Source organism: Scardinius erythrophthalmus (assembly GCF_964197995.2).
Source record: "Scardinius erythrophthalmus genome assembly, chromosome: 9".
NCBI classification, from domain to species: domain Eukaryota; kingdom Metazoa; phylum Chordata; class Actinopteri; order Cypriniformes; family Leuciscidae; genus Scardinius; species Scardinius erythrophthalmus.
The window spans coordinates 21,772,961-21,796,167 of NC_138229.1; positions in this window are offsets into that span (position 1 = coordinate 21,772,961).

Consider the following 23,207-nt stretch of genomic DNA (forward strand, 5'->3'; position numbering starts at 1 on the left):
ACATCTTTAGTTGATTATAACTTCTTAATTATTGCCCTGATGGTCAAAATGGGGATTTTCAATTCTTTAGATATTTTCTTACAGCCACTTTCTATTTTGTGAAGCTCAACAATCTTTTGCTGCACATCAGAACTATATTCTTTGGTTTTACTCATTGTGATGGATGATTAAAGAAATTTGGCCTTTGTGTTTCTTCATATTTAAACTCCTGTGAAACAAGAAGTCATAGCTGGACAATTTCATGTTCCTAGTCACCCTGGTGTGCTAAAAAAGGTAAATATTAATGGGAATATACTTCAGAGATATTTTTCTCATAAAAAATTCTAGGGGTGCCAACAATTATGGCCAACGTGTTTTGGAGAAAAACATTTATTTCATAATGTGATTTACCCCCCCAATTTCAATTCTTTTACTTCAATGAAAGGTTCGATTTTTGCAAAAAATTTTAAGGAAAGATCAAAAGGATAAACAATGCAGATTTATTTTTTACAGCCATTTTTTATCATATTTATCAGGGGTGCCATCAATTTTGACCACCACTGTACTTTGAGAGGAAATTACATTTCCTTGCTGTCCCTTATCTGTCATAATAAGTTAAGAGACACTGTGGTATGAAATACAATAATCAATGGAAATCTCCAACAGTTTACAAAGCTAAATTAATACTTAATAGTAATAAAAATAAAATAAATGAATCAGTTCTGAATCGGTGGTTCTCAACCAGGGAGCCTGGGCCCACTGTGAAGGGGAACTCAAGATTATTTAATTACAAATCAAAATGACAAATTATCAAAATTATTTAATTGCTGTAGTACACTACTGTTAAAATGTTTGAAGTCACTATGATTTTTTAAAAAGAAATTAATGATTTTATTCAGCAAGGATGCATTACATTGAGAAAGACAGATACAGATATATCTCGGTTTCAACACTTCTTTAAGAAGCACAAGTGTTTTCAACATTTCAACAAAATATTTCTTGAGCACAAAATCAGCATATTAGAATGTTTCTGATAGATGTGACACTGAAGACTGGAGTAATCATAACCTAATGACTTCTGAAAATTCAGCTTTGTCATCACAGGAATAAATTACATTTTAAAATATATTAACATAGACTTTTTTATTTTAAATTGTAATAAGATGTCACAATTTTACTGCTAGAATTTTTGAAAGCGTTTAAATTCGCCGCAACATTAATAACACCGCAGCAATATCTATTGGGAAGCATTCAAATTCGGTGCAGAATTCTGTTATAAACCACACATCAGATCAAACGGCGCTGATGTGGAAACCAGGAGAAACATTTGGGGCTTTCGCAAAGGGTAGTTATAGGAACTTAGTTATAGGAATAGCCACCAAGGTGGTTCCCTGAGAGCTGAATGTTCCCCTAGGGCCATTTTCCCATTTTCCTGGTTGCATTCGCACTGCCAGCATGTGAACGAAGTTATAGAAGGCGTTTCAGTACACAAATCACCAACATTCACCAAGATTTAATGCAGTAACGCTAACTGTAACCATGGCATTGTGTCAGAAATAGTAGAATTTCTTCTTTTCTTTTTTTTTTTACACTATTCATCTCAAGGTTCGTTCAGCCTTTTGAGAGTGAAATTCAAGCACTTTTCAAGGGCTTTCATGTGCTTCACACTTTTTCCAGCACTTCAAACCTCTAAATTGTATCCAATTTTCATGTTATTTTTAATGTGATGATTTGTAAAACTAAAAGCTCAAAGATAGGAAAACTAACTCTTTGTGGAAAACAAGCACTTTTATTTAAAAAAAGGGTAAGACTTTATTTTACAGTGTCCCTGTTACATATGTTACATGTACTTACCATAGTAATAACAGTAAATTATGTATAATTACATGCAACTAACTCTCAACCAAATCCTAATTCTACCCTAACCCAATAGTAAGTACATGTAGTTGCTTAAAGTACTTAAATATATAATTACACTGTAACAATGACACCTTAAAATAAAGTATAACCTAAAAAAAGACATGAAATTACCACTATATCCAGTAGATGAAAACACACAAAAACACAAAATTCCTAATGTAAGCTGAGATTCCCCCAGGGATTCATGGGCACCGTTGACTTTCCATGGCCAAAGCCCAGCACAGACACACTGAAGTTGTTTATCGTAGAGGGTAACACTCTTGAGCTTCAGTGTCCCCAAACAGAGCCTCTCAATAACACAGTCTCCTTTCAAAGTGGGCTTTGACGTAGCTGGTTGTCAAGTCGGACTGAACTCAATATGACAGGAAGAGTGTGGACCGTAGCAAAGAGACGGCTTTTTAATGACAATTTAATAGGCTGATAAACACATGATCCTGCTCTCTATAATTTGCCAGCCGTTTCTATTTCCAGGCCGGTGGGGGTTAAAGCAGAAGCCTTCACACCTTCACATCACTCAGTCAGTGCGGACGCCCATACAAACATCTTATATGTCTGATGGGAGTCTTCTTACAGCATAGGACCTCCCTGGTTAACTGGTATGGGATGGCTAATGTTGTATAAAAATTGAGATTAATGTTCCTAGAAGATTATGTTTTAATTGTCAGGCAACAGTCTTTATCTCAGCTTAATGTTGTAATTAGCATGCAGTGATTGTTATGGAGAAAGCAGCGCATGAAACGCAAACACACACTGTTTGGAGAGCAAGACAACATCCACCCACATTTTTGAGACTCACTCTACTGGCAGGAGCAGGAGGAACGAGGATGCAGCAGCCTCATTATCTTTCTCCTCTCGGTGCTTTAATGGCATGCATTCGTTCCATGTTTAATTACACTGTAGCAGTCACGCTGAGAAGTCGCACCCGTGTCCTGTCACATCTGACAGTGTCAAGACTCTGGGCTATACGATGTTGTCAGCTTTAAAAAATCTGCCTAGAAATAACACCCCCAACATACTATCCTCAAAAAGAAAACAGATTTTCTTGTTATTTTTGCCAGGTAGAGCAATAAATCACAACATGCTGGTCTGCTTTTGTTTGGCCCAATTAAGAGTTGGGGGATGAAGAATCGATATACAGTACAGCTCATTAAGGAATCCCTGAAACCGAAAAAGTTTCCCTTTGGAAGGTAAATTGGGAGTTTGTGTGAGCCCTCCCTTGTTAGTGGTCAGGCTCGGTCTTGTCACTCTGCACAAGCTGCCAAAGGGAGGCCTGCCGTGAGCTTTGTTTGTCTCAGCTTGAGTAATGACTTTCAAAAGCTGTCGCTGCAAGAGAGAACCTGACCCCAGTGACAACAAAACATTAATAAAGGAAGGATTACACGCTGACTGGCTACTAACTCCTTCACACGGTGACCAGGATGCACATTTAACCCTTCAGAGCTGCAAGGGGGAAAGCGAAAAGGACGTCACAAAAGGAGGGTAAATATACGGATGTTTTAAAAACCGAAGGTAACAATTCAGTGAAATGTTGCAAAATAGACATGAAATGGTTAATTAATATTCAGAGTGAGAGATTGGGAATGAAAGGGAGTGCAGCATATAAATATTAAAGAAGAGAAACAAAGCCTGAATCAATTTCATTATCACGATGACTATTATACAAATTGCCTGGTTTCATTTTTTTAAACTACCACACACATAAATGTACTGTACAACAAAAAAACAACAACAATAAAAAGCAAGCCAAGCTACAAAGCATATTTAAATGGAAGCTTTACTATGATATAGGACATCAAATCATACCTGGATCCTAGTTGGTCCTTGAACAACATGCGGAATGACCTTTTTTCAAAACTAGAAGACAATTTTGAATACTGGTTTGAAGCCTTGTTTAAACATTTGAAGTTTAAAGGTTTATAGATCCTATGGATATACTGTACAGTATAGAATGGCAGGCATATATAGAATGATAGAAACACTACCATTCAAAAGTTTGGGGTCAAAATATATTTTTTTATGATTTTGAAAGAAGTCTCTTATGCTTGTTATTTTTCAGTTCTTATAAGAAACCAATACTGACCAAATTCTAGTCCAGTTTTTCCTCCAGAATGTTTTCCAAAGCTCTCTTTGGGAGCATGAATACACCCCAAAACAGACAGAGAGAGATTATAGATTATACTCCAAATTTTTGTTGCAGCAGGAGGAAACCAGAAGTTAGTAATTAAATATTAATTAGAGTTTATTGTTTTGAAACCACAGCAATAAGACGGAACAACGAAGCGAACTATTCACACTCATATGAAGACGTCACACAGCATGAATGCCTTACCGACAAAAAACAGCTAATCAGCTAAGGCCCTCTGATACAACAAAGAAGCCTCTGGGAGAAAAAAACACTGCATTGATAATCATGATTCAGTGCAACAGCTGCTGCACTAACAGAAATGACTGCATCCACTGTGTATTACTTTTTCTAATGATTGGAGATCACAAACGACAAAGCAAAGTCAAAGGAGAGGAGATAGAGATATACGTGTCCATTTTGTGCAAACAAAAAAATCCATGATATTTTCAGTTTACAAAGGGACCCGGATGACCCCGGCCTCACTCTCTATAGCAGATGTATCATATTGCTTGTTCATCTTTTCATTGTATTCCATTCCTCCTCTTTTGCACTTTCTCTCTTTCTTCTTTCAACCTCCTTGGGCACTCCAACAGAATTTAGAAATGGTGAGCAGAAGCTTTTGACAGGGATCCCAGACAGCATGGGAACAGAGCCACTAACCCAAGCAGACAATTACATTATCCATTTGGTGACTTAATGTGCATTTAAGGCACGCATGGTACTTTACAGCAGAGAGAGGGGAAAAGAACCAAAGCTTCAAACAGAGAGGAGACACATGGGAGAGAGGCACCAAACAAAAAGTGAGTGACAGTACAGTAAATGCAAGACACAATAACAAGAAAAAGGCAGCAGAGGAAAGGGTGCTTTGTAACTTTTACAGGGCCCTATCCAGTCACGACTTGATAAGAAAACCCAGGACATTTTGTCAACTCCTTGGTTAAAATAATACTTTTATTCAGCATAGATGCATTAAATTGATCAAAAGAGCAAAAGCAAAACTTTTACGTTACAAAAGATCTCCAATTCAAATAAATTGTGTTTTTTTTTACTTTCAATTAATCAAAGAATGTATCAGTTTCCACAAAAATATTAAGCAGCACAAATGTTTTCTACATTGCTAAATGTTTCTTGCGCATCAGATCATCATATTAGAATGATTTCTGAAGGATCATGTGACAAGACTGGAGCAATGATGCTGGAAATTCAGGTTTGCCATCACAGGAATAAATCACATTTTAAAATATTAGAAAACAGTTATTTAAAATTGTAATATTTAAAAATATTACTGTTTTTACTGTATTTTTAATCAAATAAATGCAGCCTTAGTGAGCATAAGAGACTTCTTTTTAAAAAACAATAAAAAAAAAGTTACTGACCCCCAAATATAGTAGTGTTTCAATCATTCTAAATATCTTTCACACTGCTAATAGCTAATGAATGCAGTCATGGTGTGCATAATTGTTATGCCTGGTTAGGACCCAATGTTAGAGAAATACTCAGAATGCCCTCTGCTACCATGCAGGCATGAGCTAGACAGGTATAGTTTTCATAGTAAAGTTCAGAGCAGAATAATTCAAGTCTGCGGATCAAACATTCTTCACCTCTGAGCCCTGGTGAGCACATTATAAATGTAAAAAGCCTTCAGAGCTTATGAAGTCAAAACTAGTGCTGATATATCTCCACATTTACAACGTGAATGGACTGTAAATGAAGTCAATCTCTATAGTTCACTCTTAGCTCCATCAGACGCCATCAATAAACTGCATTAGTTGCATGAGCTGTTTTATATCTAGAGATTTTTAACACATGCTAGCTCATTGCAGCATTCTCATTTGAAGCTCTGCAGTACTTGTACACAGTGGCCCCAAAAAGTATTTGAACACTTGAGCCACAGTTGAAACTGTATGAAGCTCATTGCATCATCGCTGCATTGCAAAATATCGAAACCAAGTATAGCATTTATTTGAAGACTGCGCAAGAACACCATTCAAAAAAACATTTAATAAAAAAAATCGCTTTTTGTTATATTTTAATCATAAAACCAAATTAAGACCTATTACATATTGTTCAAAATTTAGGGATCTTTATTTCCTTTTTTATGAAATAAGTATCTTATGCTCACCAAATCTGTATTTATTTGACCAGTAATACAGTAAAACAGTAATATTGTGACATTTAATTACAATCTAAAATAACCATTTTCTATTTTTATATATTTTACATTTTAATTTATTCCTGTGATGGCAAAGCTGAATTTCCAGTATCATTACTCCAGTCTTCAGCCACATGATCCTTCAGAAATCATTCTAAAATTATGATTTAGTGCTCAAAAACATTTCTTATTATTATCAATGTTAAAAACAGTTCTCTTACGAGAGTCCTCTCGTACTGCGTTTTATCAAAACGCTACGGGAAAAGTCTCTTTTCACGAAACACTGAAGCAAAAAATTATCCTTTAATTTTCATATATGTAAAACGCGTTGCGGCAGCAGCAGACAGCTATGGCGAGACGGCTTGCTCGCTCATTGGCTGCTCTGCGGCAACTGCTTAAGCCTATCGAGCGAGGCCTGGGATGACATCAGGCCAATGAGGGCGCTTCGCGCCCTCCTCGCCACTTCCCGCCGAAACGGGCGTGGCTTACCTCTATAAAAGGAGCTCGAGAAGGCTGACTCACTTGATTTTAATCTCTTCAGCGAAGCGCACGCATCGCTGGATCACGGAAGCAGCGTCGTTGAAGCAAGCACATCAGCGGGACGAGCCCTCGAAGCCGCTGGCCAACGCCGCCTTCTACAGCCGTACCTGCTGCGCTTTCCGACGCCTATGTCCTTTTCATATTATTGCTTTTCTGTGTGTGTGTGTGTGTGTTCTTCGCAACACTCACCCCTAAGAGAGCTGCGTCTTTTTCAAGATGCCTTCCTGCGGCTCGTGCCGAGCCCCACTCACCGAGGGAGACAAGCACGTCATCTGTGTTTCCTGCCTGGGTGAGGACCATGCAGCGCTCGCGCTCGCTGACGGCGGATGCCCTCACTGCGAGCTTTTGCCGATGGTGACTCTGAGGACTCGCCTGGCATCCTTTTCCAAGCCTGCATTCACCGCCGCGATGCCGCGCCGTAAAAAGCGCCGCTCGCAGCGGGTCCCGGAACCCGCTCCAGCCCGACCAAGCTCGCCGGTTCGCCCGCCAGCTTCACCGGCCTCTCTCGAATCACTTCCTGATGCTCAGCGCCCGCAGTCTGCCGTCGCTTCATCAGAGGAAGTCGGTTCAGAGGCCGCGTCGGGGGAGAAGGATTCCTGCTCTCTGCTAGCTTCAGGCAGCGAGGATTGGGCGAGCTTTGAGGATCTCGCGCCTCCTGCCCGCAAGCCCTCAACGAGAGCCAACATTGAGACGGAGCTCATGCGGGTACTCGCACTGGCCGCGGCGAGCCACGGCCTCGAGTGGTCTGCACCGGAGCCCCCCTCTCGAACCCGGCTGGATGGTAGTTTCCTCCCTGGTGAGCGCACTTCTCCGGAATCTAAGCCCGCTCCTTTTCTTCCTGAGTTACACGAAGAAGTTGCGAAGGCTTGGAACGCGCCCTACTCTGCGCGGACGCGCTCATCTGTGTCACCCGCATTTTCCTCTCTGGATAATGCCAGTGACCGAGGCTACCTCTCTCTTCCGCCGGTGGAACAGGCGATAGCGACCCACCTTTGCCCGCCCTCTGCTGGACGGCGGACTAAACCGGTGTTGCCTTCCAGAGCCTGCCGCATGACGTCGACGCTGCTCGCGCGAATCTTCTCCGCCGCTGGGCAGGCCGCGTCATCGCTACACACCATGGCTACGCTGCAGATTTACCAGGGTGATCTCCTCCGTAAGCTGGACGAGATGGGACCTGACGCTATCTGCATCGCGGATTTAAGGAGCGCTTCAGATCTCACGCTCCGAGCTACTAAAGCCGCCGCACAAGCCATGGGACGGTGTATGGCTTCCGCCACTGTCGCTGAGAGGCACTTATGGCTGACGCTCACGGAGATGGCCGATTCCGAGCGCACTGCGTTTCTCGATGCCCCGCTGTCTTCCACCGGCCTTTTTGGTTCTTCTCTCTCCGAGTTCGTGGAGAGATTTACCGAGGCCCAGAAAGCGTCTCAAGCCTTCAAGCACTTCCTACCGAAGCGCTCCGGTTCTGCAGCGGTTCGTGACAAACGGACCCCGCGGAGCTCTCAGCCTCAGCCCCCGCCTTCGGCCGCCTCTTCGCAGCAGCCACAACAGCGCAGCTCGAGGCCCCGCTCTCGGTCCAGCGCCCGGCGCCCCTCTTCGCGCGGGCCGCGATCGAGGGTTGTGGTAAAACCGGAAGTGCCGAAGAAGTCCTAGCAAGCCTGGGAAAGCGCAGGTGTGTGAGTCCCGTTGCGGCCGGCCTCCCACCCAAGCGCCCCGCTGTTTCAGTCCCAAGGTTTGCGACTGTTCCAGTGTTTTCTGCAGAGAGCAAGCCTGCACTGCCGCCCGCTTGCCTGCACACAAAAGCCGTTCTCACGGCTACCCAGATAAATCTCGAAAAGAGTGTATTTTCTGGTGTCCCGGCCACGGCCGATGGTGCTATAAATGTAGTCTCGATGCCCACTCCTCAGTGCCCATCACTACACATAAGCACAGCCCTACACGTAGGGCCCGCGCACATAAAATCGACTCAGGTCGGTTGCGCTTCCAGCATAGTGAGAGTGCCCACTTCCCAGTGCCCACGAACACTATGTCTAACACATCACAGGCTCTCTGTAAAAACGAGAACTGTGAGCGCGCGCTCTGCTCAGGCAGATGCCGCGCCCAAAGCAGTAAATGTGCCCGCTCCCAGCCCACATCTACTCGCTCACATGGGTCCTATGAGACTTTCTCAGTCCTCCCTCACTCAGCTAAGCACTGTAGTAAGGTCGAGAACGAGCGTCTCGCCCGCTGTATTAAGCGCGCGCCCCGCCTCAAATGCCACAGGCATAACGCCTATGTTTGTATCCCCCGAAGCACCTCTGTCGCACGGCGATCAGAGTGCACTCCGTATCCAGCCCCTAGCCAGCCATGCAGAAGCATGGGCAGCGCTCCCAGGGGTTTCGGACTGGGTGCTAGGCATTATAAAGAGAGGCTTCTCGCTACAGTTTTGTCGACGCCCTTCCCGCTTCATAGCGCGCGTCGAAACTACGGTCTCGTTGGAAGTAGCTCACCTACTTCGAGCCGAAATATCAAAACTGATAAGCAAAGGGGCGATAGAGCGCGTTCCCCCAGCTCTAAGCGAAGGGGGGCTATACAGCAGATACTTTCTAGTCCCCAAAAAGGACGGCGGTATCAGACCCATACTGGATCTAAGACGGTTGAACAGAGTATTGGTGAAACGCAGTTTCAAAATGCTCACAACCAGCAAAATTCTCGCGCATGTTCGCCGAGAAGACTGGTTCATGTCAATAGATCTGAAGGACGCGTATTTTCAAATACAAATAGCGTCACACCACAGGCGATACTTGAGATTCGCCTTCGAGGGTCAGACATACCAGTATACAGTCCTGCCATTCGGCTTGTCCCTAGCACCCCGTACATTTACGAAATGCATGGACGCAGCGCTCGCTCCTCTCAGACTCAGAGGCATGCGAGTGCTGAACTATTTGGACGACTGGTTGATCCTAGCTCAATCACGATCACAGCTCGTGGAGCACAGAACCATTTTACTCGATCACCTCGAGAATCTTGGTATCACAGTCAACTGGACAAAGAGTTCATTGAACCCCAGTCAAACGATTTTGTTTCTGGGCGTCGTTCTGGACTCACAGTCTATGACAGCGCGGCTGTCACCACAGCGCGTGTTGATCATTCAGCGCGCGGCGAGGTCTTTCCGCCGCGGCGCTGTCACCCCGCTCAGGAAGTTTCAAAAGATGCTGGGTCTCATGGCTTCAGCATCGTCAGTTCTCCGGCTGGGCTTGCTCCGCATGCGCCCGCTGCAGTTCTGGTTGAAAACGCGGGTACCGCGCAGAGCGTGGGCGACCGGTCGATTACGCCTCAAGGTCGATCAGAGCTGTGTTTCAGCCCTGGCGCCTTGGACGGCGGACGACTGGTACCAATCAGGTGTAAGCCTGGGGACTTCCTCGAGAGTGAGGATGGTGTCGACAGACGCATCCACCTCGGGATGGGGAGCTCTGCTCGAGGGCAGACCGTTCTTCGGCCTGTGGTCGGAACGAGAAAAGCTCCTACACATAAACTGCCTAGAAATGCTGGCAGTGCACAACGCGATGACACGTTTTTGTCACGTCATAGTCCGTTCGGACAACATGGCTGTGGTGTCCTACATAAATCGCCAGGGCGGTCTGAAATCCATATCCCTGTACAGGCTGGCGAAACGCCTCCTACTATGGGCTCAGCACAACTTACGCTCGCTGAGAGCAGTGCATGTACCTGGGCTTCAGAATGTGGGCCCAGACAGACTGTCCAGGAACAATGTTCCCCCGGGCGAATGGTCTCTACACCCACAAACAGTCCGGCTGTTGTGGGAGAGATTCGGCAGAGCGGAGGTGGACCTTTTCGCGTCCCGCGAAAACGCGCACTGCCCCGCGTTCTTTTCAAAGACCGACAGCGCGCTGTCCCGGAGGTGGCCGCGCTGCCCGTTATACGCTTTTCCCCCCGTCTCCCTCCTGCCACAGGTGCTGGAACGGGTCAGGGAAACGAAATGCCCAGTCCTGCTTGTAGCTCCGTTCTGGGAGAACCAAACATGGTTCCCAGTTCTGATGCAGTTGGCAGATATCGCTCCATGGCCGCTGCCGTTGAGGAGAGATCTCCTCTCGCAGGCCGGGGGCTCGATTTGGCACCCACACCCGGAACTGTGGTCCCTTCATGTGTGGGTGCTCAACGGATACCCGTTGGTCTCACAGAGGGAGTCGTGAATACCATCACTCAGGCTAGAGCACCGTCGACACGGCGGCTTTATGCTTCGAAGTGGTCGGTTTTCTCCGGCTGGTGTGCAGCTCGGAGCATTTCACCCCTCGAATGTGAGGTAACGGAGGTTCTCTCCTTCCTACAAGAGCTGTTGGATAAGGGCAGATCCCCTTCCACGCTCAAAGTGTATGTGGCGGCTATTTCAGCGTTCTTTGGTTCAACGCTGGGTCAGTCGCTGGGAAGGAATGATTTAGTCATCCGCTTCCTCAGGGGAGCTAGGAGACTGAATCCACCCAGACCTCCTTCAGTTCCTTTGTGGGACCTTTCTACGGTCCTAGCGGCCATGAAAGGTGCCCCTTTCGAGCCTATCCAGTCTATTAGCCTCAAACATTTGTCTTTCAAAACAGTGTTTTTGATGGCTCTCGCTTCAGTGAAGCGCATAGGCGACCTGCACGCGCTCTCTGTGAGCCCGGCGTGCTTGGAGTTTGGTCCTAATGACTCTAAAGTCATACTCAAACCTAAGCATGGCTATGTGCCGAAATCCCTCAACACGCCTTTTCGGGCTCAGGTTATATCCCTGGCTGCCCTGCCGGCATCGAGTGAGGAAGGGGACTCGAGTTTTCTTTGCCCTGTTAGGGCTTTAAGAGCTTATATGTCCCGCTCTGCTGTCTTCAGACAGACAGAGCAGCTCTTTGTCTCGTTCAGCGGACGTTCCAAAGGAATGGCTGTTTCGAAACAAAGTCTATCCAGATGGATAGTTGACGCCATAGCGCTGGCTTATACTGCCAAGGGCATTCCATGCCCTTTGGGAGTCAGAGCGCACTCTACGAGAAGCGTTGCTTCTTCGTGGGCTTGGTCCAGCGGGATTTCCCTACAGGATATATGTACGGCGGCAGGTTGGGCCTCGCCGTCTACATTTATCAGGTTTTATAACCTAGAGGTTCCCGCCTTGCAGGCTAAGCTTTTGTCGGTGTAATCTGTTCAGCCGTCTAATCAGACCGCTGAAACTCATGCGCTATGCGCTACCGACTATCTTGGGCAGAACTGTGTAAGACCTACATTTTCCACATTAGTTCAGGTTCCCTACCCTGTCTATGTGATGATTATACTTGCGTCTGTGGACATGTTTTTCTACGACGCTAAAATTTAGGGATTTAAGGCTCTCACCCTTATTCCCTGACTCTGTGTGAGTCAATCTGGTGATTATGCACTGTATGCCTGAAAAAGCTTCCGGTGATCAGTGTTTTTATCCCAGCACGCACGGCGTTTTGCAAGGGGTTCCCGTAGCGTTTTGATAAAACGCAGTACGAGAGGACTCTCGTAAGAGAACGTACTCGGTTACTAACGTAACCTCGGTTCTCTCTAGAAGAGGGAACGAGTACTGCGTTCTCTGCCGTGCGTACGGTTCACTCTGGTTCGCTTCGGCGATCAAAATCAAGTGAGTCAGCCTTCTCGAGCTCCTTTTATAGAGGTAAGCCACGCCCGTTTCGGCGGGAAGTGGCGAGGAGGGCGCGAAGCGCCCTCATTGGCCTGATGTCATCCCAGGCCTCGCTCGATAGGCTTAAGCAGTTGCCGCAGAGCAGCCAATGAGCGAGCAAGCCGTCTCGCCATAGCTGTCTGCTGCTGCCGCAACGCGTTTTACATATATGAAAATTAAAGGATAATTTTTTGCTTCAGTGTTTCGTGAAAAGAGACTTTTCCCGTAGCGTTTTGATAAAACGCAGTACTCGTTCCCTCTTCTAGAGAGAACCGAGGTTACGTTAGTAACCGAGTACGTTTTAAATTATATAGTTTAATATTTTTGTGGAAACTGTGAACTTTTTTCAGGATTCTTTGATAAATAAAAGTCCAAAAGAACAGCTTTTATTTAATATAAAGATATATAGATATAATTTGGGCAGTTGTGGCCTTGTAACCCGAAGGTCATGGGTTTCGATTCTCTAATTCTCGATTCTCGATTTTTAAAAACCACTGCAGCAAAAATGACTGAGCTAAGCAAGGCACCTAACCCCCGTTTTTGCTGCAGTGGTTGTGCAAATCCAATGATATATTGGAAATGTATTTGTCCACGCTCATTTCCTCTAGTTTTTCACATTTAGATTGCCATTGCCATCACCTAACCTAACATTTAAAGCCCAATCTTCAAAAACACTAATGATTTAATAATACAGTTAAAAGTTAAATACTATTAAGTGTTAAACACTGTTAAATCTTTATCAAATCTCAAAATGAATACCCATTCTTTTATGCTGTGCATTATAATGTATACTGATGCATAAATTAACTTGTAACTTTTAACATACAGAAATTAATTTGCGTTTGTAAAAAATAAACATTTTAATAATCGAACATAACATGTTATGGCCGATTACTACAATTTTGTAAAAATTTTGTCTAACATATTATATTATTGTTTATCATAATTAATTATTGGCTTATTGCATCGGCCAGAATTTGTATACAAGTGCATCCCTACGTCATGCATCTGCTAAAAATCACTTTGGAGGTCAGTTCCTTAAAAGTCAATGCATAATGACACAAAAAAGTTAGTTTTGATAAAAGCTCTATGATGGCACATAATTTCCTTCCCTTAAAACACATGTAATGACATTCTTTAGACATTTTAAGTGCGGCTTAAGTGTCCAGATGCAATTTGGGCACACTGTGTATTCACATATGTAATCAACAATTGGATGGGGGTGGAAGAGAAGATCCTGACAGAGACTGGCGCCCCGAAGGAAGTAACTCGAGCCTGGCTCCTTGTACCGCAGCGCCTCGCCACTTTGGTGACAGTGTAGTATGGCCATCCAACAGAGATGATAGACAGCCACAGGAGAACAGCATACTGATGACACGGTCAACCAGGATAGACACATCAGTGTCCGGTCCGGGAATGCAGAGCAATGCTGACTAACACTCAAGCTCATACCACATAGGTGCTTTCTGCCGGTCACCACAACCGCACCCCTTCCCAAACAGACGATGAGGCACCCTACAGCAGAGGGGTTTGAAGGAAGAGCACTGCTGGTTTTCCCACAGGCTAGAGGGTGAGAAGCAGCGATTGCGGGCAGGTGTTAGTTCTCCAGCTGTCCAGAGACTTTCACAATTTTTCACAGTGACTCAACTCCTGATGAGAAAAAGGGCCACTTCATTGCATGTACAGCGCATGTCATTTTCTACATCCTGCACTTTCCAATTTAATTCTCAAGTTTCAACTTTTAAGATTAACTGAGGGATCCTTAAAGGGATAGTTTGAGCAAAAATTACCTTTCTGACATCATTTACTCACACTCATGTCATTCCAAATCAATGAGACTTTGGTTGATCTTTGAAACACAAATGAAGATATTTTTAATGACACCTGAGAGGTTTCTGTCCCTCCACTGAATGTCAAGGTAACCAACACTTAAAAGATCCCAAAAGTTCATAAAGGTAGCATAAAACAAATCCATATGTATCAAGCAATCCATGTCTTGTGAATGGATCCGATCACTTTATATGATAAACAGAGTTAATTCAGGCTTTTATTCACAAATAAACACACATAGAGTGCATTACATACTGTATGGAAAAACAAAGATGAGTAAATGATTTTCATTTTTGAGTGAACTAACCCTTTAAGGACCAATTAATAATTCAGAAATAGATTTTCAAGTTGAATTTATTTTTATTCCACATTAGTTATCCTCCATAGGAAGATATTGTGGCTGACATCACAATGTATTCTCCCTGTAACTTCTAGAGTGATTTAAAAGAACAATTCAAAAGATGAGATGAACACCGAAAGGAGACCCATTTCAACATGACAGCTCCTAAAAAACACTATCAGGTACAAACCCTCAGCTGGAGGAAAAATAAGGAATAAAAGAAAAGCCTATTTCCCACTGAATAAAAAATGCCAACACTCTCTGAAACCTCAAGCTTTGGAAAAAGTTCCACATGTGTCATGTGGTTTCACATGGTTAGCAAAAGAGAAAAGAATAAGAATTGTGCCTCATTAATATCTGTTTCACAAAACCACTTTCTTTATTACATAAAGGACAAGGAGTGTTCATTGATCACACGGAGTGTTCAATGATCTCGATATAAATTAAAGTCTATGGGTGGTCGAGCATTTTCGGTCTCAGCACCACGTCTATGGAATACTCTACCATCGGGAATTGGAGACTGTTTTAAGAATTCTTTAAAGACACACCTTTTTAAAGCTGCTTATTGTAATTGAATTGTGTCTGTTTTATTGTATTTTATTGTTGTTATTCTCTTTTTGTGTATTGTAGCGCTTTGAGTCTAAGAAAAGCGCATTAGAAATAAAATTTATAATTATTATTATTATCACAATTATCTACACCGACCAAAACCAGAGATAATACATTATCAATGAGAGTTTCAATTTTCGTTAATTCATGAAGGCCAAACCCACTGCATAATGGTAGTTTTTATTTTTATTTTTTTCAGAGAACATATTTAATAAGTCCTTAAAAATGTCATCATGTAATTTCCATGTGCAAAGTTGTACATTAATCCATTAACCTGTTCAAAAAGAGTCAAGAAAGGCACTAAAATTATAAGTAGCCAATGGTCATGAAACAAAACAGGCATCTGCCAGCCTAATTAAAACGATATATTATAAAAACTATTTTTCAGCAGACTTTAGTCTGAACTATAATATTTTATAGGTTAAGATAAGGTAAAGAAGTTTTCACATGAAGTTGTCTTGGAGAACTTCTCACAGTTAACAGCATGACTACAAATCAGCCAGAGGTCATACAGCTGAAAGCTATGTTTTAGAATATAACAGTTCAATGGACTGATCTGCTGAAATCCCAACATCTAATGAATAATCGGTGATGCGATTAAACACCTGACAATGAGACTGAGAGCTAATGAGGGAATAGGAGATAATGAGAAACATAACCTCAAAGGTAAACTCTCCATTTTATAACTAAGGGAATGGCGCAGTACATACACTACTGTTTTTTATAAGAAAGAAGTCTCTTATGCTCTTATGCAAGGTTGCATTTTTTTATCAAACAGTAATATTGTGAAATATTATTGCAATAAAAAATTGATCTTAAAATGTAACATTTCTGTTATGGTAAAGCTACATTTTCAGCAGCCATTACTCTGGTCTTCAGTAACATAATCCATGATCATTCTAATATGCTGATTTGGTGGCGGGTTCAAGAAACATTTCTTATTAACAAACTGTTGTGTTGCTAAATATTTTGTGGAAACCGGGTTCTCTGATGAATAGAAAGTTCAAAAGAACAGCATTTATTTGAAATAGAAAACGGTTTTACATTATATAAATGTAGTCACTTTTGATCAATTGAATGTGTCCTTGCTAAATAAAAGTATTAGATTCTTTAAAAACAAAACAAAAATCTTCCTGACCCCAAACGTTTGAACAGTATATGAAAGTAAACTTTGAGTCCTGACCCTGATGACAGCTGTGTTTGATTCTCATCTGAATCAGTGACAGGCACGTCAGCTCAGCAGCAGTCAAGCCAATGCTGGTCGACACTGGTGTGTTTGCACTTGAAAAGGGATTAGATAGAGGTGAGAGAGATAGAGAAAATGAGAGTGTAAACAGAAAAAGGAGAGAGAGGGGAGTGAAAAAATTAAGATGGAAGCACAGGAGCAAAAGCCTTGGTGCTGTCAGGATGTATTTCACATCCAATGAAAAGAGGCTTAATATAAGTTTTTGATTACATAACTTTCATATTCCAGACCAACATCCCTCTCTGGGTCCAAAACCCAAATGGTGTACTGATCTTTATTTAACTATTCAAGAGTTTCTGTCTGACAGTCCATTTAACATCATGGTGCAGAGGTGCATTATTTGAGGCATGGTTGGAAAGAATTGCTCCTGACCAACATTTCTTCTCACTGGCAATCAAGCACTTTTTTGCCCTCAGTCTGAGTCAGACTCTATTTCTTTAATCTAGCTACAAAAAACACAGAAATAGGTTTGTGGAAAGTTTGTGAAAAAGCAGGAGTAGGATGACAGAAGTTAAAAGCCACTTGACCAAGACCAACTGCAGCAAATGGTCCATTAACAATTCTTTGAAATTTTAATGAACTTTCCATGTCTTTTTTCAAAGTCTTTTTTTTTTTTATGATGTCACTGGTTTGAGTTGTAAGGCCTCCTAAAGAAAGCATCCACAGGCTATACTTTGATACTGATTCACTCATCACTCATATTTCCACTCATTACGTGAAGCAGAGGCATATATTTGGAGACTCAGCCTATTCAGCCCTACACTGTTTTAAGGACCTAACTGTTTGGTATGGTAAAACACAAAAGGGAAAGGCAATCACACAACATGATTGGAATTAATGAGAGGGAAAGAACGCACTAAGCAGCCAAAAAAAGAGAGAGGACAAATGAGATGACACCTCAAAGACGAAATGTGTTAAACGGAGCAGAGAGTACTATACACTCTCAGAACAAAAAAGGTACACAATGGTACAAATAATGTTCCTTGAAGAACAGATTTGAACCTTTTCAATAATTGTACATTTAATGCTACAGGTAAGACCTCTGATGATACTGTTTAGTATAATTGAAATGAAGGTACATAATTGTTCTCACTTCAAGGGTACAGTAAATGATAGGCCTATATACTCTTATTGGAAACTGACAGCACTATTAAATTGGCCAAAATACATTTAATAAATGAAGGGTCAGGGGATATGAAAAACACACAGATTTAGTGTGGACCTGCTCATAGACCAATTTCGAGCCGACGTCACAGTTACGTCATGGCGTTAGCTGGTGGCAAAACATTGGAGTACATGGTGCAAGAATCGACGGAGTACATGCTCCAATTTGAAATTTTATCGCATAATGTTTTCTAAATGATTGTGATTATTGTGAATCATGATTGTATACGTTGTTTTGATTGATTGTGACTAGACTTTTTGAAGAACCTGGTAAGAAAGGGTAATCAAATAAATAGTTAAAAAATGAATATGCTGTATCTGGAATTTTTATTTCTAGAAAATAAGCACATCATTAAAATTGCACCGTAATGTCACTCTTTACATTGTCGTCTTCTGTCTGGCCGTGGTGCTGGCTAGGCAGAACTGCGGATCGTAGGCTACCACACAAGTCTTGTATGTGACCATTTAGTACAGTTTAGTACAATCTAAAGATTAATATGCCCTAAGTTTCTCTTTATACGCTCAGTTTCTCTATCAGGTAGGTGTACAAGTCAGGCCACTCAACCAGAGGTAGTGTTAACGTTAATCCTGTCAGATCGTTCATCCATTGACTGAGCGTGTACGGGTCAGCCAATCTGGGATGTCCGTTAAAATTAACTTTTGCAAATAACAATTGCGGTCCTGGACAGTGGACCTTGCACATTAAGATAAAATCGGATTTTATCCAGTCATTATTAAAAAACAAGCTAACAAAACTTGCAAACTAACGTTAGTGAAGCGGCCAGAGGGATCGTTCTGCCACCAGCTAAGCTCCGCCCACAAAAAACGTCACCATGTTTACCAACTGAAAAGGGGTCTATTAGCCACATAAAAAAAACAGACAACAGGCTAAAGAAGCATTAAATACTCCATCTGCTTAGAACAATATAAAAAATAAAGGGACATTTTCTTTGGCATGTTCAAAACGAGAAAGAATGAGTCATGCCTTTTCTTATCCAGCACTTCCTGACGTTTTAGAAGAGCTGGGCCTTATAAGGCTGTGAAGGCTTCTTTTCCTTTCTCCACCAAGCACAGCCTTAATAAATAATCACTCTCTTTGGGGTCGTGTCAACACAGGCCTTACTTCAGTTTGTGTCAGTGCAGAAAGACTGCCTGACACTTCAAAGCAGCTTTGTTCAGCAATCCAAATGTTTTTGCTAAAATAACAAAGATGCCAAAATTCAGCTAGGTCAAGTTACAAGCCGCAGTTACAATAAACACAGTTCAGAACGGTTAAACTGCACCATCAACTTTCAACTACAGAAGACTATGATTGCACTATTGTGATCTGATGTGCCAATGTGAGAATTACACTCAATTGGGAACCTAAATAGAAAATGTACACTATAAATTAAAAATTTGTTTAAAATAAAACAGTTACAGTCCCATGTGGACAAATGGGTCAAATAGATTATATCATTTTATAAATAGAAATATAATATAATATAATATACAAACATATGATGTACATCGATTTATGAACTTTCATTTGTGCAACACGCAGAGAGGTGCAAGTTCAAAAAGGGATGAGTTTTTATGTAATTCACCATAATTTGATTTGCTCATGAGACGGCACTTACATCAGTGTTCAAATGACCCAGTGGAGAATTGTTCTACCACATCAAACTAATGAGAATCAGCCAGTTTTGTTCAAGTCATTCTTTTGGTTTAGAGAACAGAGCATGAGCTAAATCTGTCCATTCACATGAACACTATGACCCATTCTTTCAGGTCACTGGTCCCATAAATGAAACGGAGGTACTTTATTCTTCAATAAGAGACTGTTTTCACATAAGCAGATGTTACAGCTCAGTGCTTACTTGCACCAGAATAATAAAGTGACCTAAAGACTGTCCCTCCCAGCCATATCCTGACTTTATGAAACGGAGAGGAGCAACAATAAAAGATATGATAGAAATACCACACTACATTAATACACGGACACATATTCCTGTATACAGATGTAAACAAAATACAGCACTCGCCCACCTCTGTATTTTAAATAAAAAATACAATAAAAAGGGCAAAAAACGAATTTCCTGATTTGTTGTCATCTACCAGTATCAACAATAAAATAAAATAAAAAACATCCACAAAAAAAATCTCATTATGGATTCTGAATTCTATAATTATTATTTTTAATATAAATCACTGATTTTAACTATAAACCATCCTACTTTTGATGTTTACTGCAATACAGATCAAATATGTAAAGATGAATAACTTATTCTTATTATACTTTAACTTGTAAAGAAAATTGTGTAAACTCACTCTAATACATTATATGTAACAATTTATGGGAGAATATGGCCTTTTGTGAGCAGTTTTTCTGCAATTCCTGTTTCCACGGTAACATTGATGGATCTTCAGCATTACTGGTAGTTATTCTACCCTGGCAACTCAGCAATTAAACTTTTTTTTTAAATGGAAATTGCACAGACTTGTGGATTCTGCAAAATTTAAAAACCACAAAGTGTATAAACCTTTCTTAAAAAGGTACTTTATATTGTAAAAAGAAAAATCAATTATTCTATGGAGAAAAATCTATGGATTTTTTTACTTCTGAAACCTGGCTGAGCTCTGTAACAAGAAAGCATTGGGGGAGGAATGTTGGCCAGACACTTGATGGGGTGAGTAAGGGGCGGTGTGACAGTGAGTAAAAGCAAGAGAGAGAGACAGAGAGAGAGAGAGAGAGAGAGAAGAAAGCTATGCAAGTGTGTGTAAGCAGAGAGCAGAAATTCTCTGCATCCTGGATCCCTTTTCCACTCTAAATAGTAATCATGTCCGACAGCTGACCTGAATTTGTCTGCATCGCTCCATAGCTGTAGCAAATGTGCAACCATCGACCTCTTCATTACCTGCCCACTTCAGCCATTATAAACATTACCTATTTTCCAGGAAACATGTCTCTTTAGACACAACACTTTGCCTAAGCACGCTACTCATTGTATGTTTATACAAGAAAACTGGGTTTATTACCAGGCTTTACTCTCTCGTGTACTAGTTCTAGTCAGAACAGTCGACTATTTGAATATTCGATCAATAATAATTGTTCAAAAGATTTAAATATAATTCTGTCTCTGGGCTCAAGTTTGGAATTAGATCAAAAGGATTTTACTAAATGACCTTACTAAACGATCTTTTGATCAAATGAATCAACATGCCGAATGCAAACATTGTCAGGTGAAACTGAGTTTTCATAATATCACCAATACTAGAAATCCAAACACCGCACCAAAGTTATTGACCCGTGAGGAAAGACAGCTGTCCATCACTGCATTCACGGCTGCAGGTAAGCGCAGCTGTACCCCCGAGCGAGCCGAGAAGATTACTTAACTGATAGCAAAATGATTTTGAGACATATGCTTCCTTCAAGTTTCAGTGAGGGAGACGGATTAAGGACTGAAAACACAAAGTGCTGTGAGAAATGCTTAGCGCACCTTTAGTCCAGTCATTTTAAGCCAAAATGGGGGTCAACCTTGAACAAATTGCAACAGAAGCAAACTCAACTGATTTTGTATCATCAATATGTCCTGAGTAAGGGAAAAAAAAGCCCACAAGAATCCCATTAGGGGAAAGTTTTGAAAATGACCCAAACTTAGCCTATTCATACACCTATTCATTCTTTTTCTTACGTGAATATGGTAAAAATTTTAACCTTTAGATATCACCATGAAAATTACTGTGTTGATTACTTACATCAAGACGAATAAAAAATGTATTTCAAGTTTTTTTAAATTGTTTGTTAATATGGACAAACGATGCATAATCTAATTACGTATGTGCTAATTTGCATAAATACCACAACAGATCTAAACATTGGGTATAGCCAGGTGAAAATGTCTTGTTGAATCTTGTCGACACATAACAGTAAAATACTTAATGTTAAGGTCTGAATGGAACCAGGGCTGTCACTTTATGTTTGAAAATCGATTGTACAATCGATCGGACCAACCAACGCAAGTTTCGAAAACGAAAATAGGGAATCGATTTTAACGGCCTTCTCTCGGAGTGCGACCAGCACGTCACGATATGCCCGCAGCGAACGCGTGTCACACAGCAACTCCAGGCTCTGACAAACACGCATAACAGTAAATTATACTTCTGCATAATGTGTCTTTTTTTACAACAAAACTGTGAATTCTGCCGGTATGCAGACAGCATACTCATGCTACGGTCAACAATTGCCTACGTACGCGACATTTGTTTGACATTTCTAATCGTAAACACAGCCATGTTGAAGCCTGCAGTAATGTTTTCATTGCTGTTATGGCAGTCCACTCTACTTATTGTTTTTCGAGAATGTTGCACTCCTGTTTGTCATTGTGCATGAAGCTTCACGCCAATAAATCATCAGGAAAATTTGCTGACTTGTGGGCGTTTCAAGCGCGGCGCACCCTCTAATGCCTGTTAGTTGTCCGTGGATTTCCCCATATTTGGCGTTTAAAATGGAAACGTCTTTTTTAGAAATGGAAAATCGATTTTACAATCGATTCAATGAACACTTATGTCTCAAAAATCGAACAGGATTTTTACACAAAAGTGACAGCCCTAAATGGAACCCATTTATGCTACCCATGAGCATTAATACATAGAGGCAGGAAGAAGTACTTTAGAAACCAGCCTTTATTAATTTTTAAGAGATGGGGGTTTGGGGCTGGGTCTGTGGGACTGTTTCTGGGGGACGAGTCTGAGGGAAGAACAGGAGAATGCAGAAGACAAAAGGTAGGCAAAATAAAAAGTGAATCCCCAGAAACAGTCCCACGGACCCAGCCCCAAATCCCATCTCTGCAATAATAATTAATAAAGGCTGGTTTCTTCCTGCCTCTATGTATTAATGCTCATGGGTAGCATAAATGGGTTCCATTTAGTATTTTACTGTTATGTGTCGACAAGATTCAACAAGACATTTTCACCTGGCTATACCCAATGTTTAGATCTGTTGTGATATTTATGCAAATTAGCACATACGTAATTAGATTATGCATCGTTTGTCCATGTTAACAAACAATTTAAAAAAACTTGTAATACATTTTTTGTTCGTCTTGATGCAAGGAATCAACACAGTAATTTTCATGGTAATATCTAAAGGTTAAAATTTTTACCCTATTCACGTAAGAAAAAGAATGAATAGGCGTATGAATAGGCTAAGTTTGGGTCATTTTCAAAACTTTCCCCTAATGGGATTCCTCTGGGATTTTTTTCCCTTCCTCAGGACATACTGAGGATACAAAATCAGTTGAGTTTGCTTCTGTTCCAATTTGTTCAACCTTTTTTCATAAAATGACTGGACTACTTTACCTTTGTGTCCCTGCAACATCTGTGTTGGCAGAGCATGTTTTCTCAGCAGCCCGCCTTAGTTTTCAGACTGAGGAGACAACTTTCACACAAGCATGTGAATATTCTTGTTTTTCTCAACATCTGCATGTGAAACAATATAAACATGATAACCATATGCAGACTTGAGTGTATACTGTATATTGGGGTGGGAATGTTTAGGCACCTCACGATCTGATCCAATTACGATTCTGGGAGTCACAATCCAATGGAAATCCAACAATAATGAATAAAAAATAATGCCTCTCTCGTTAAACTTTATTT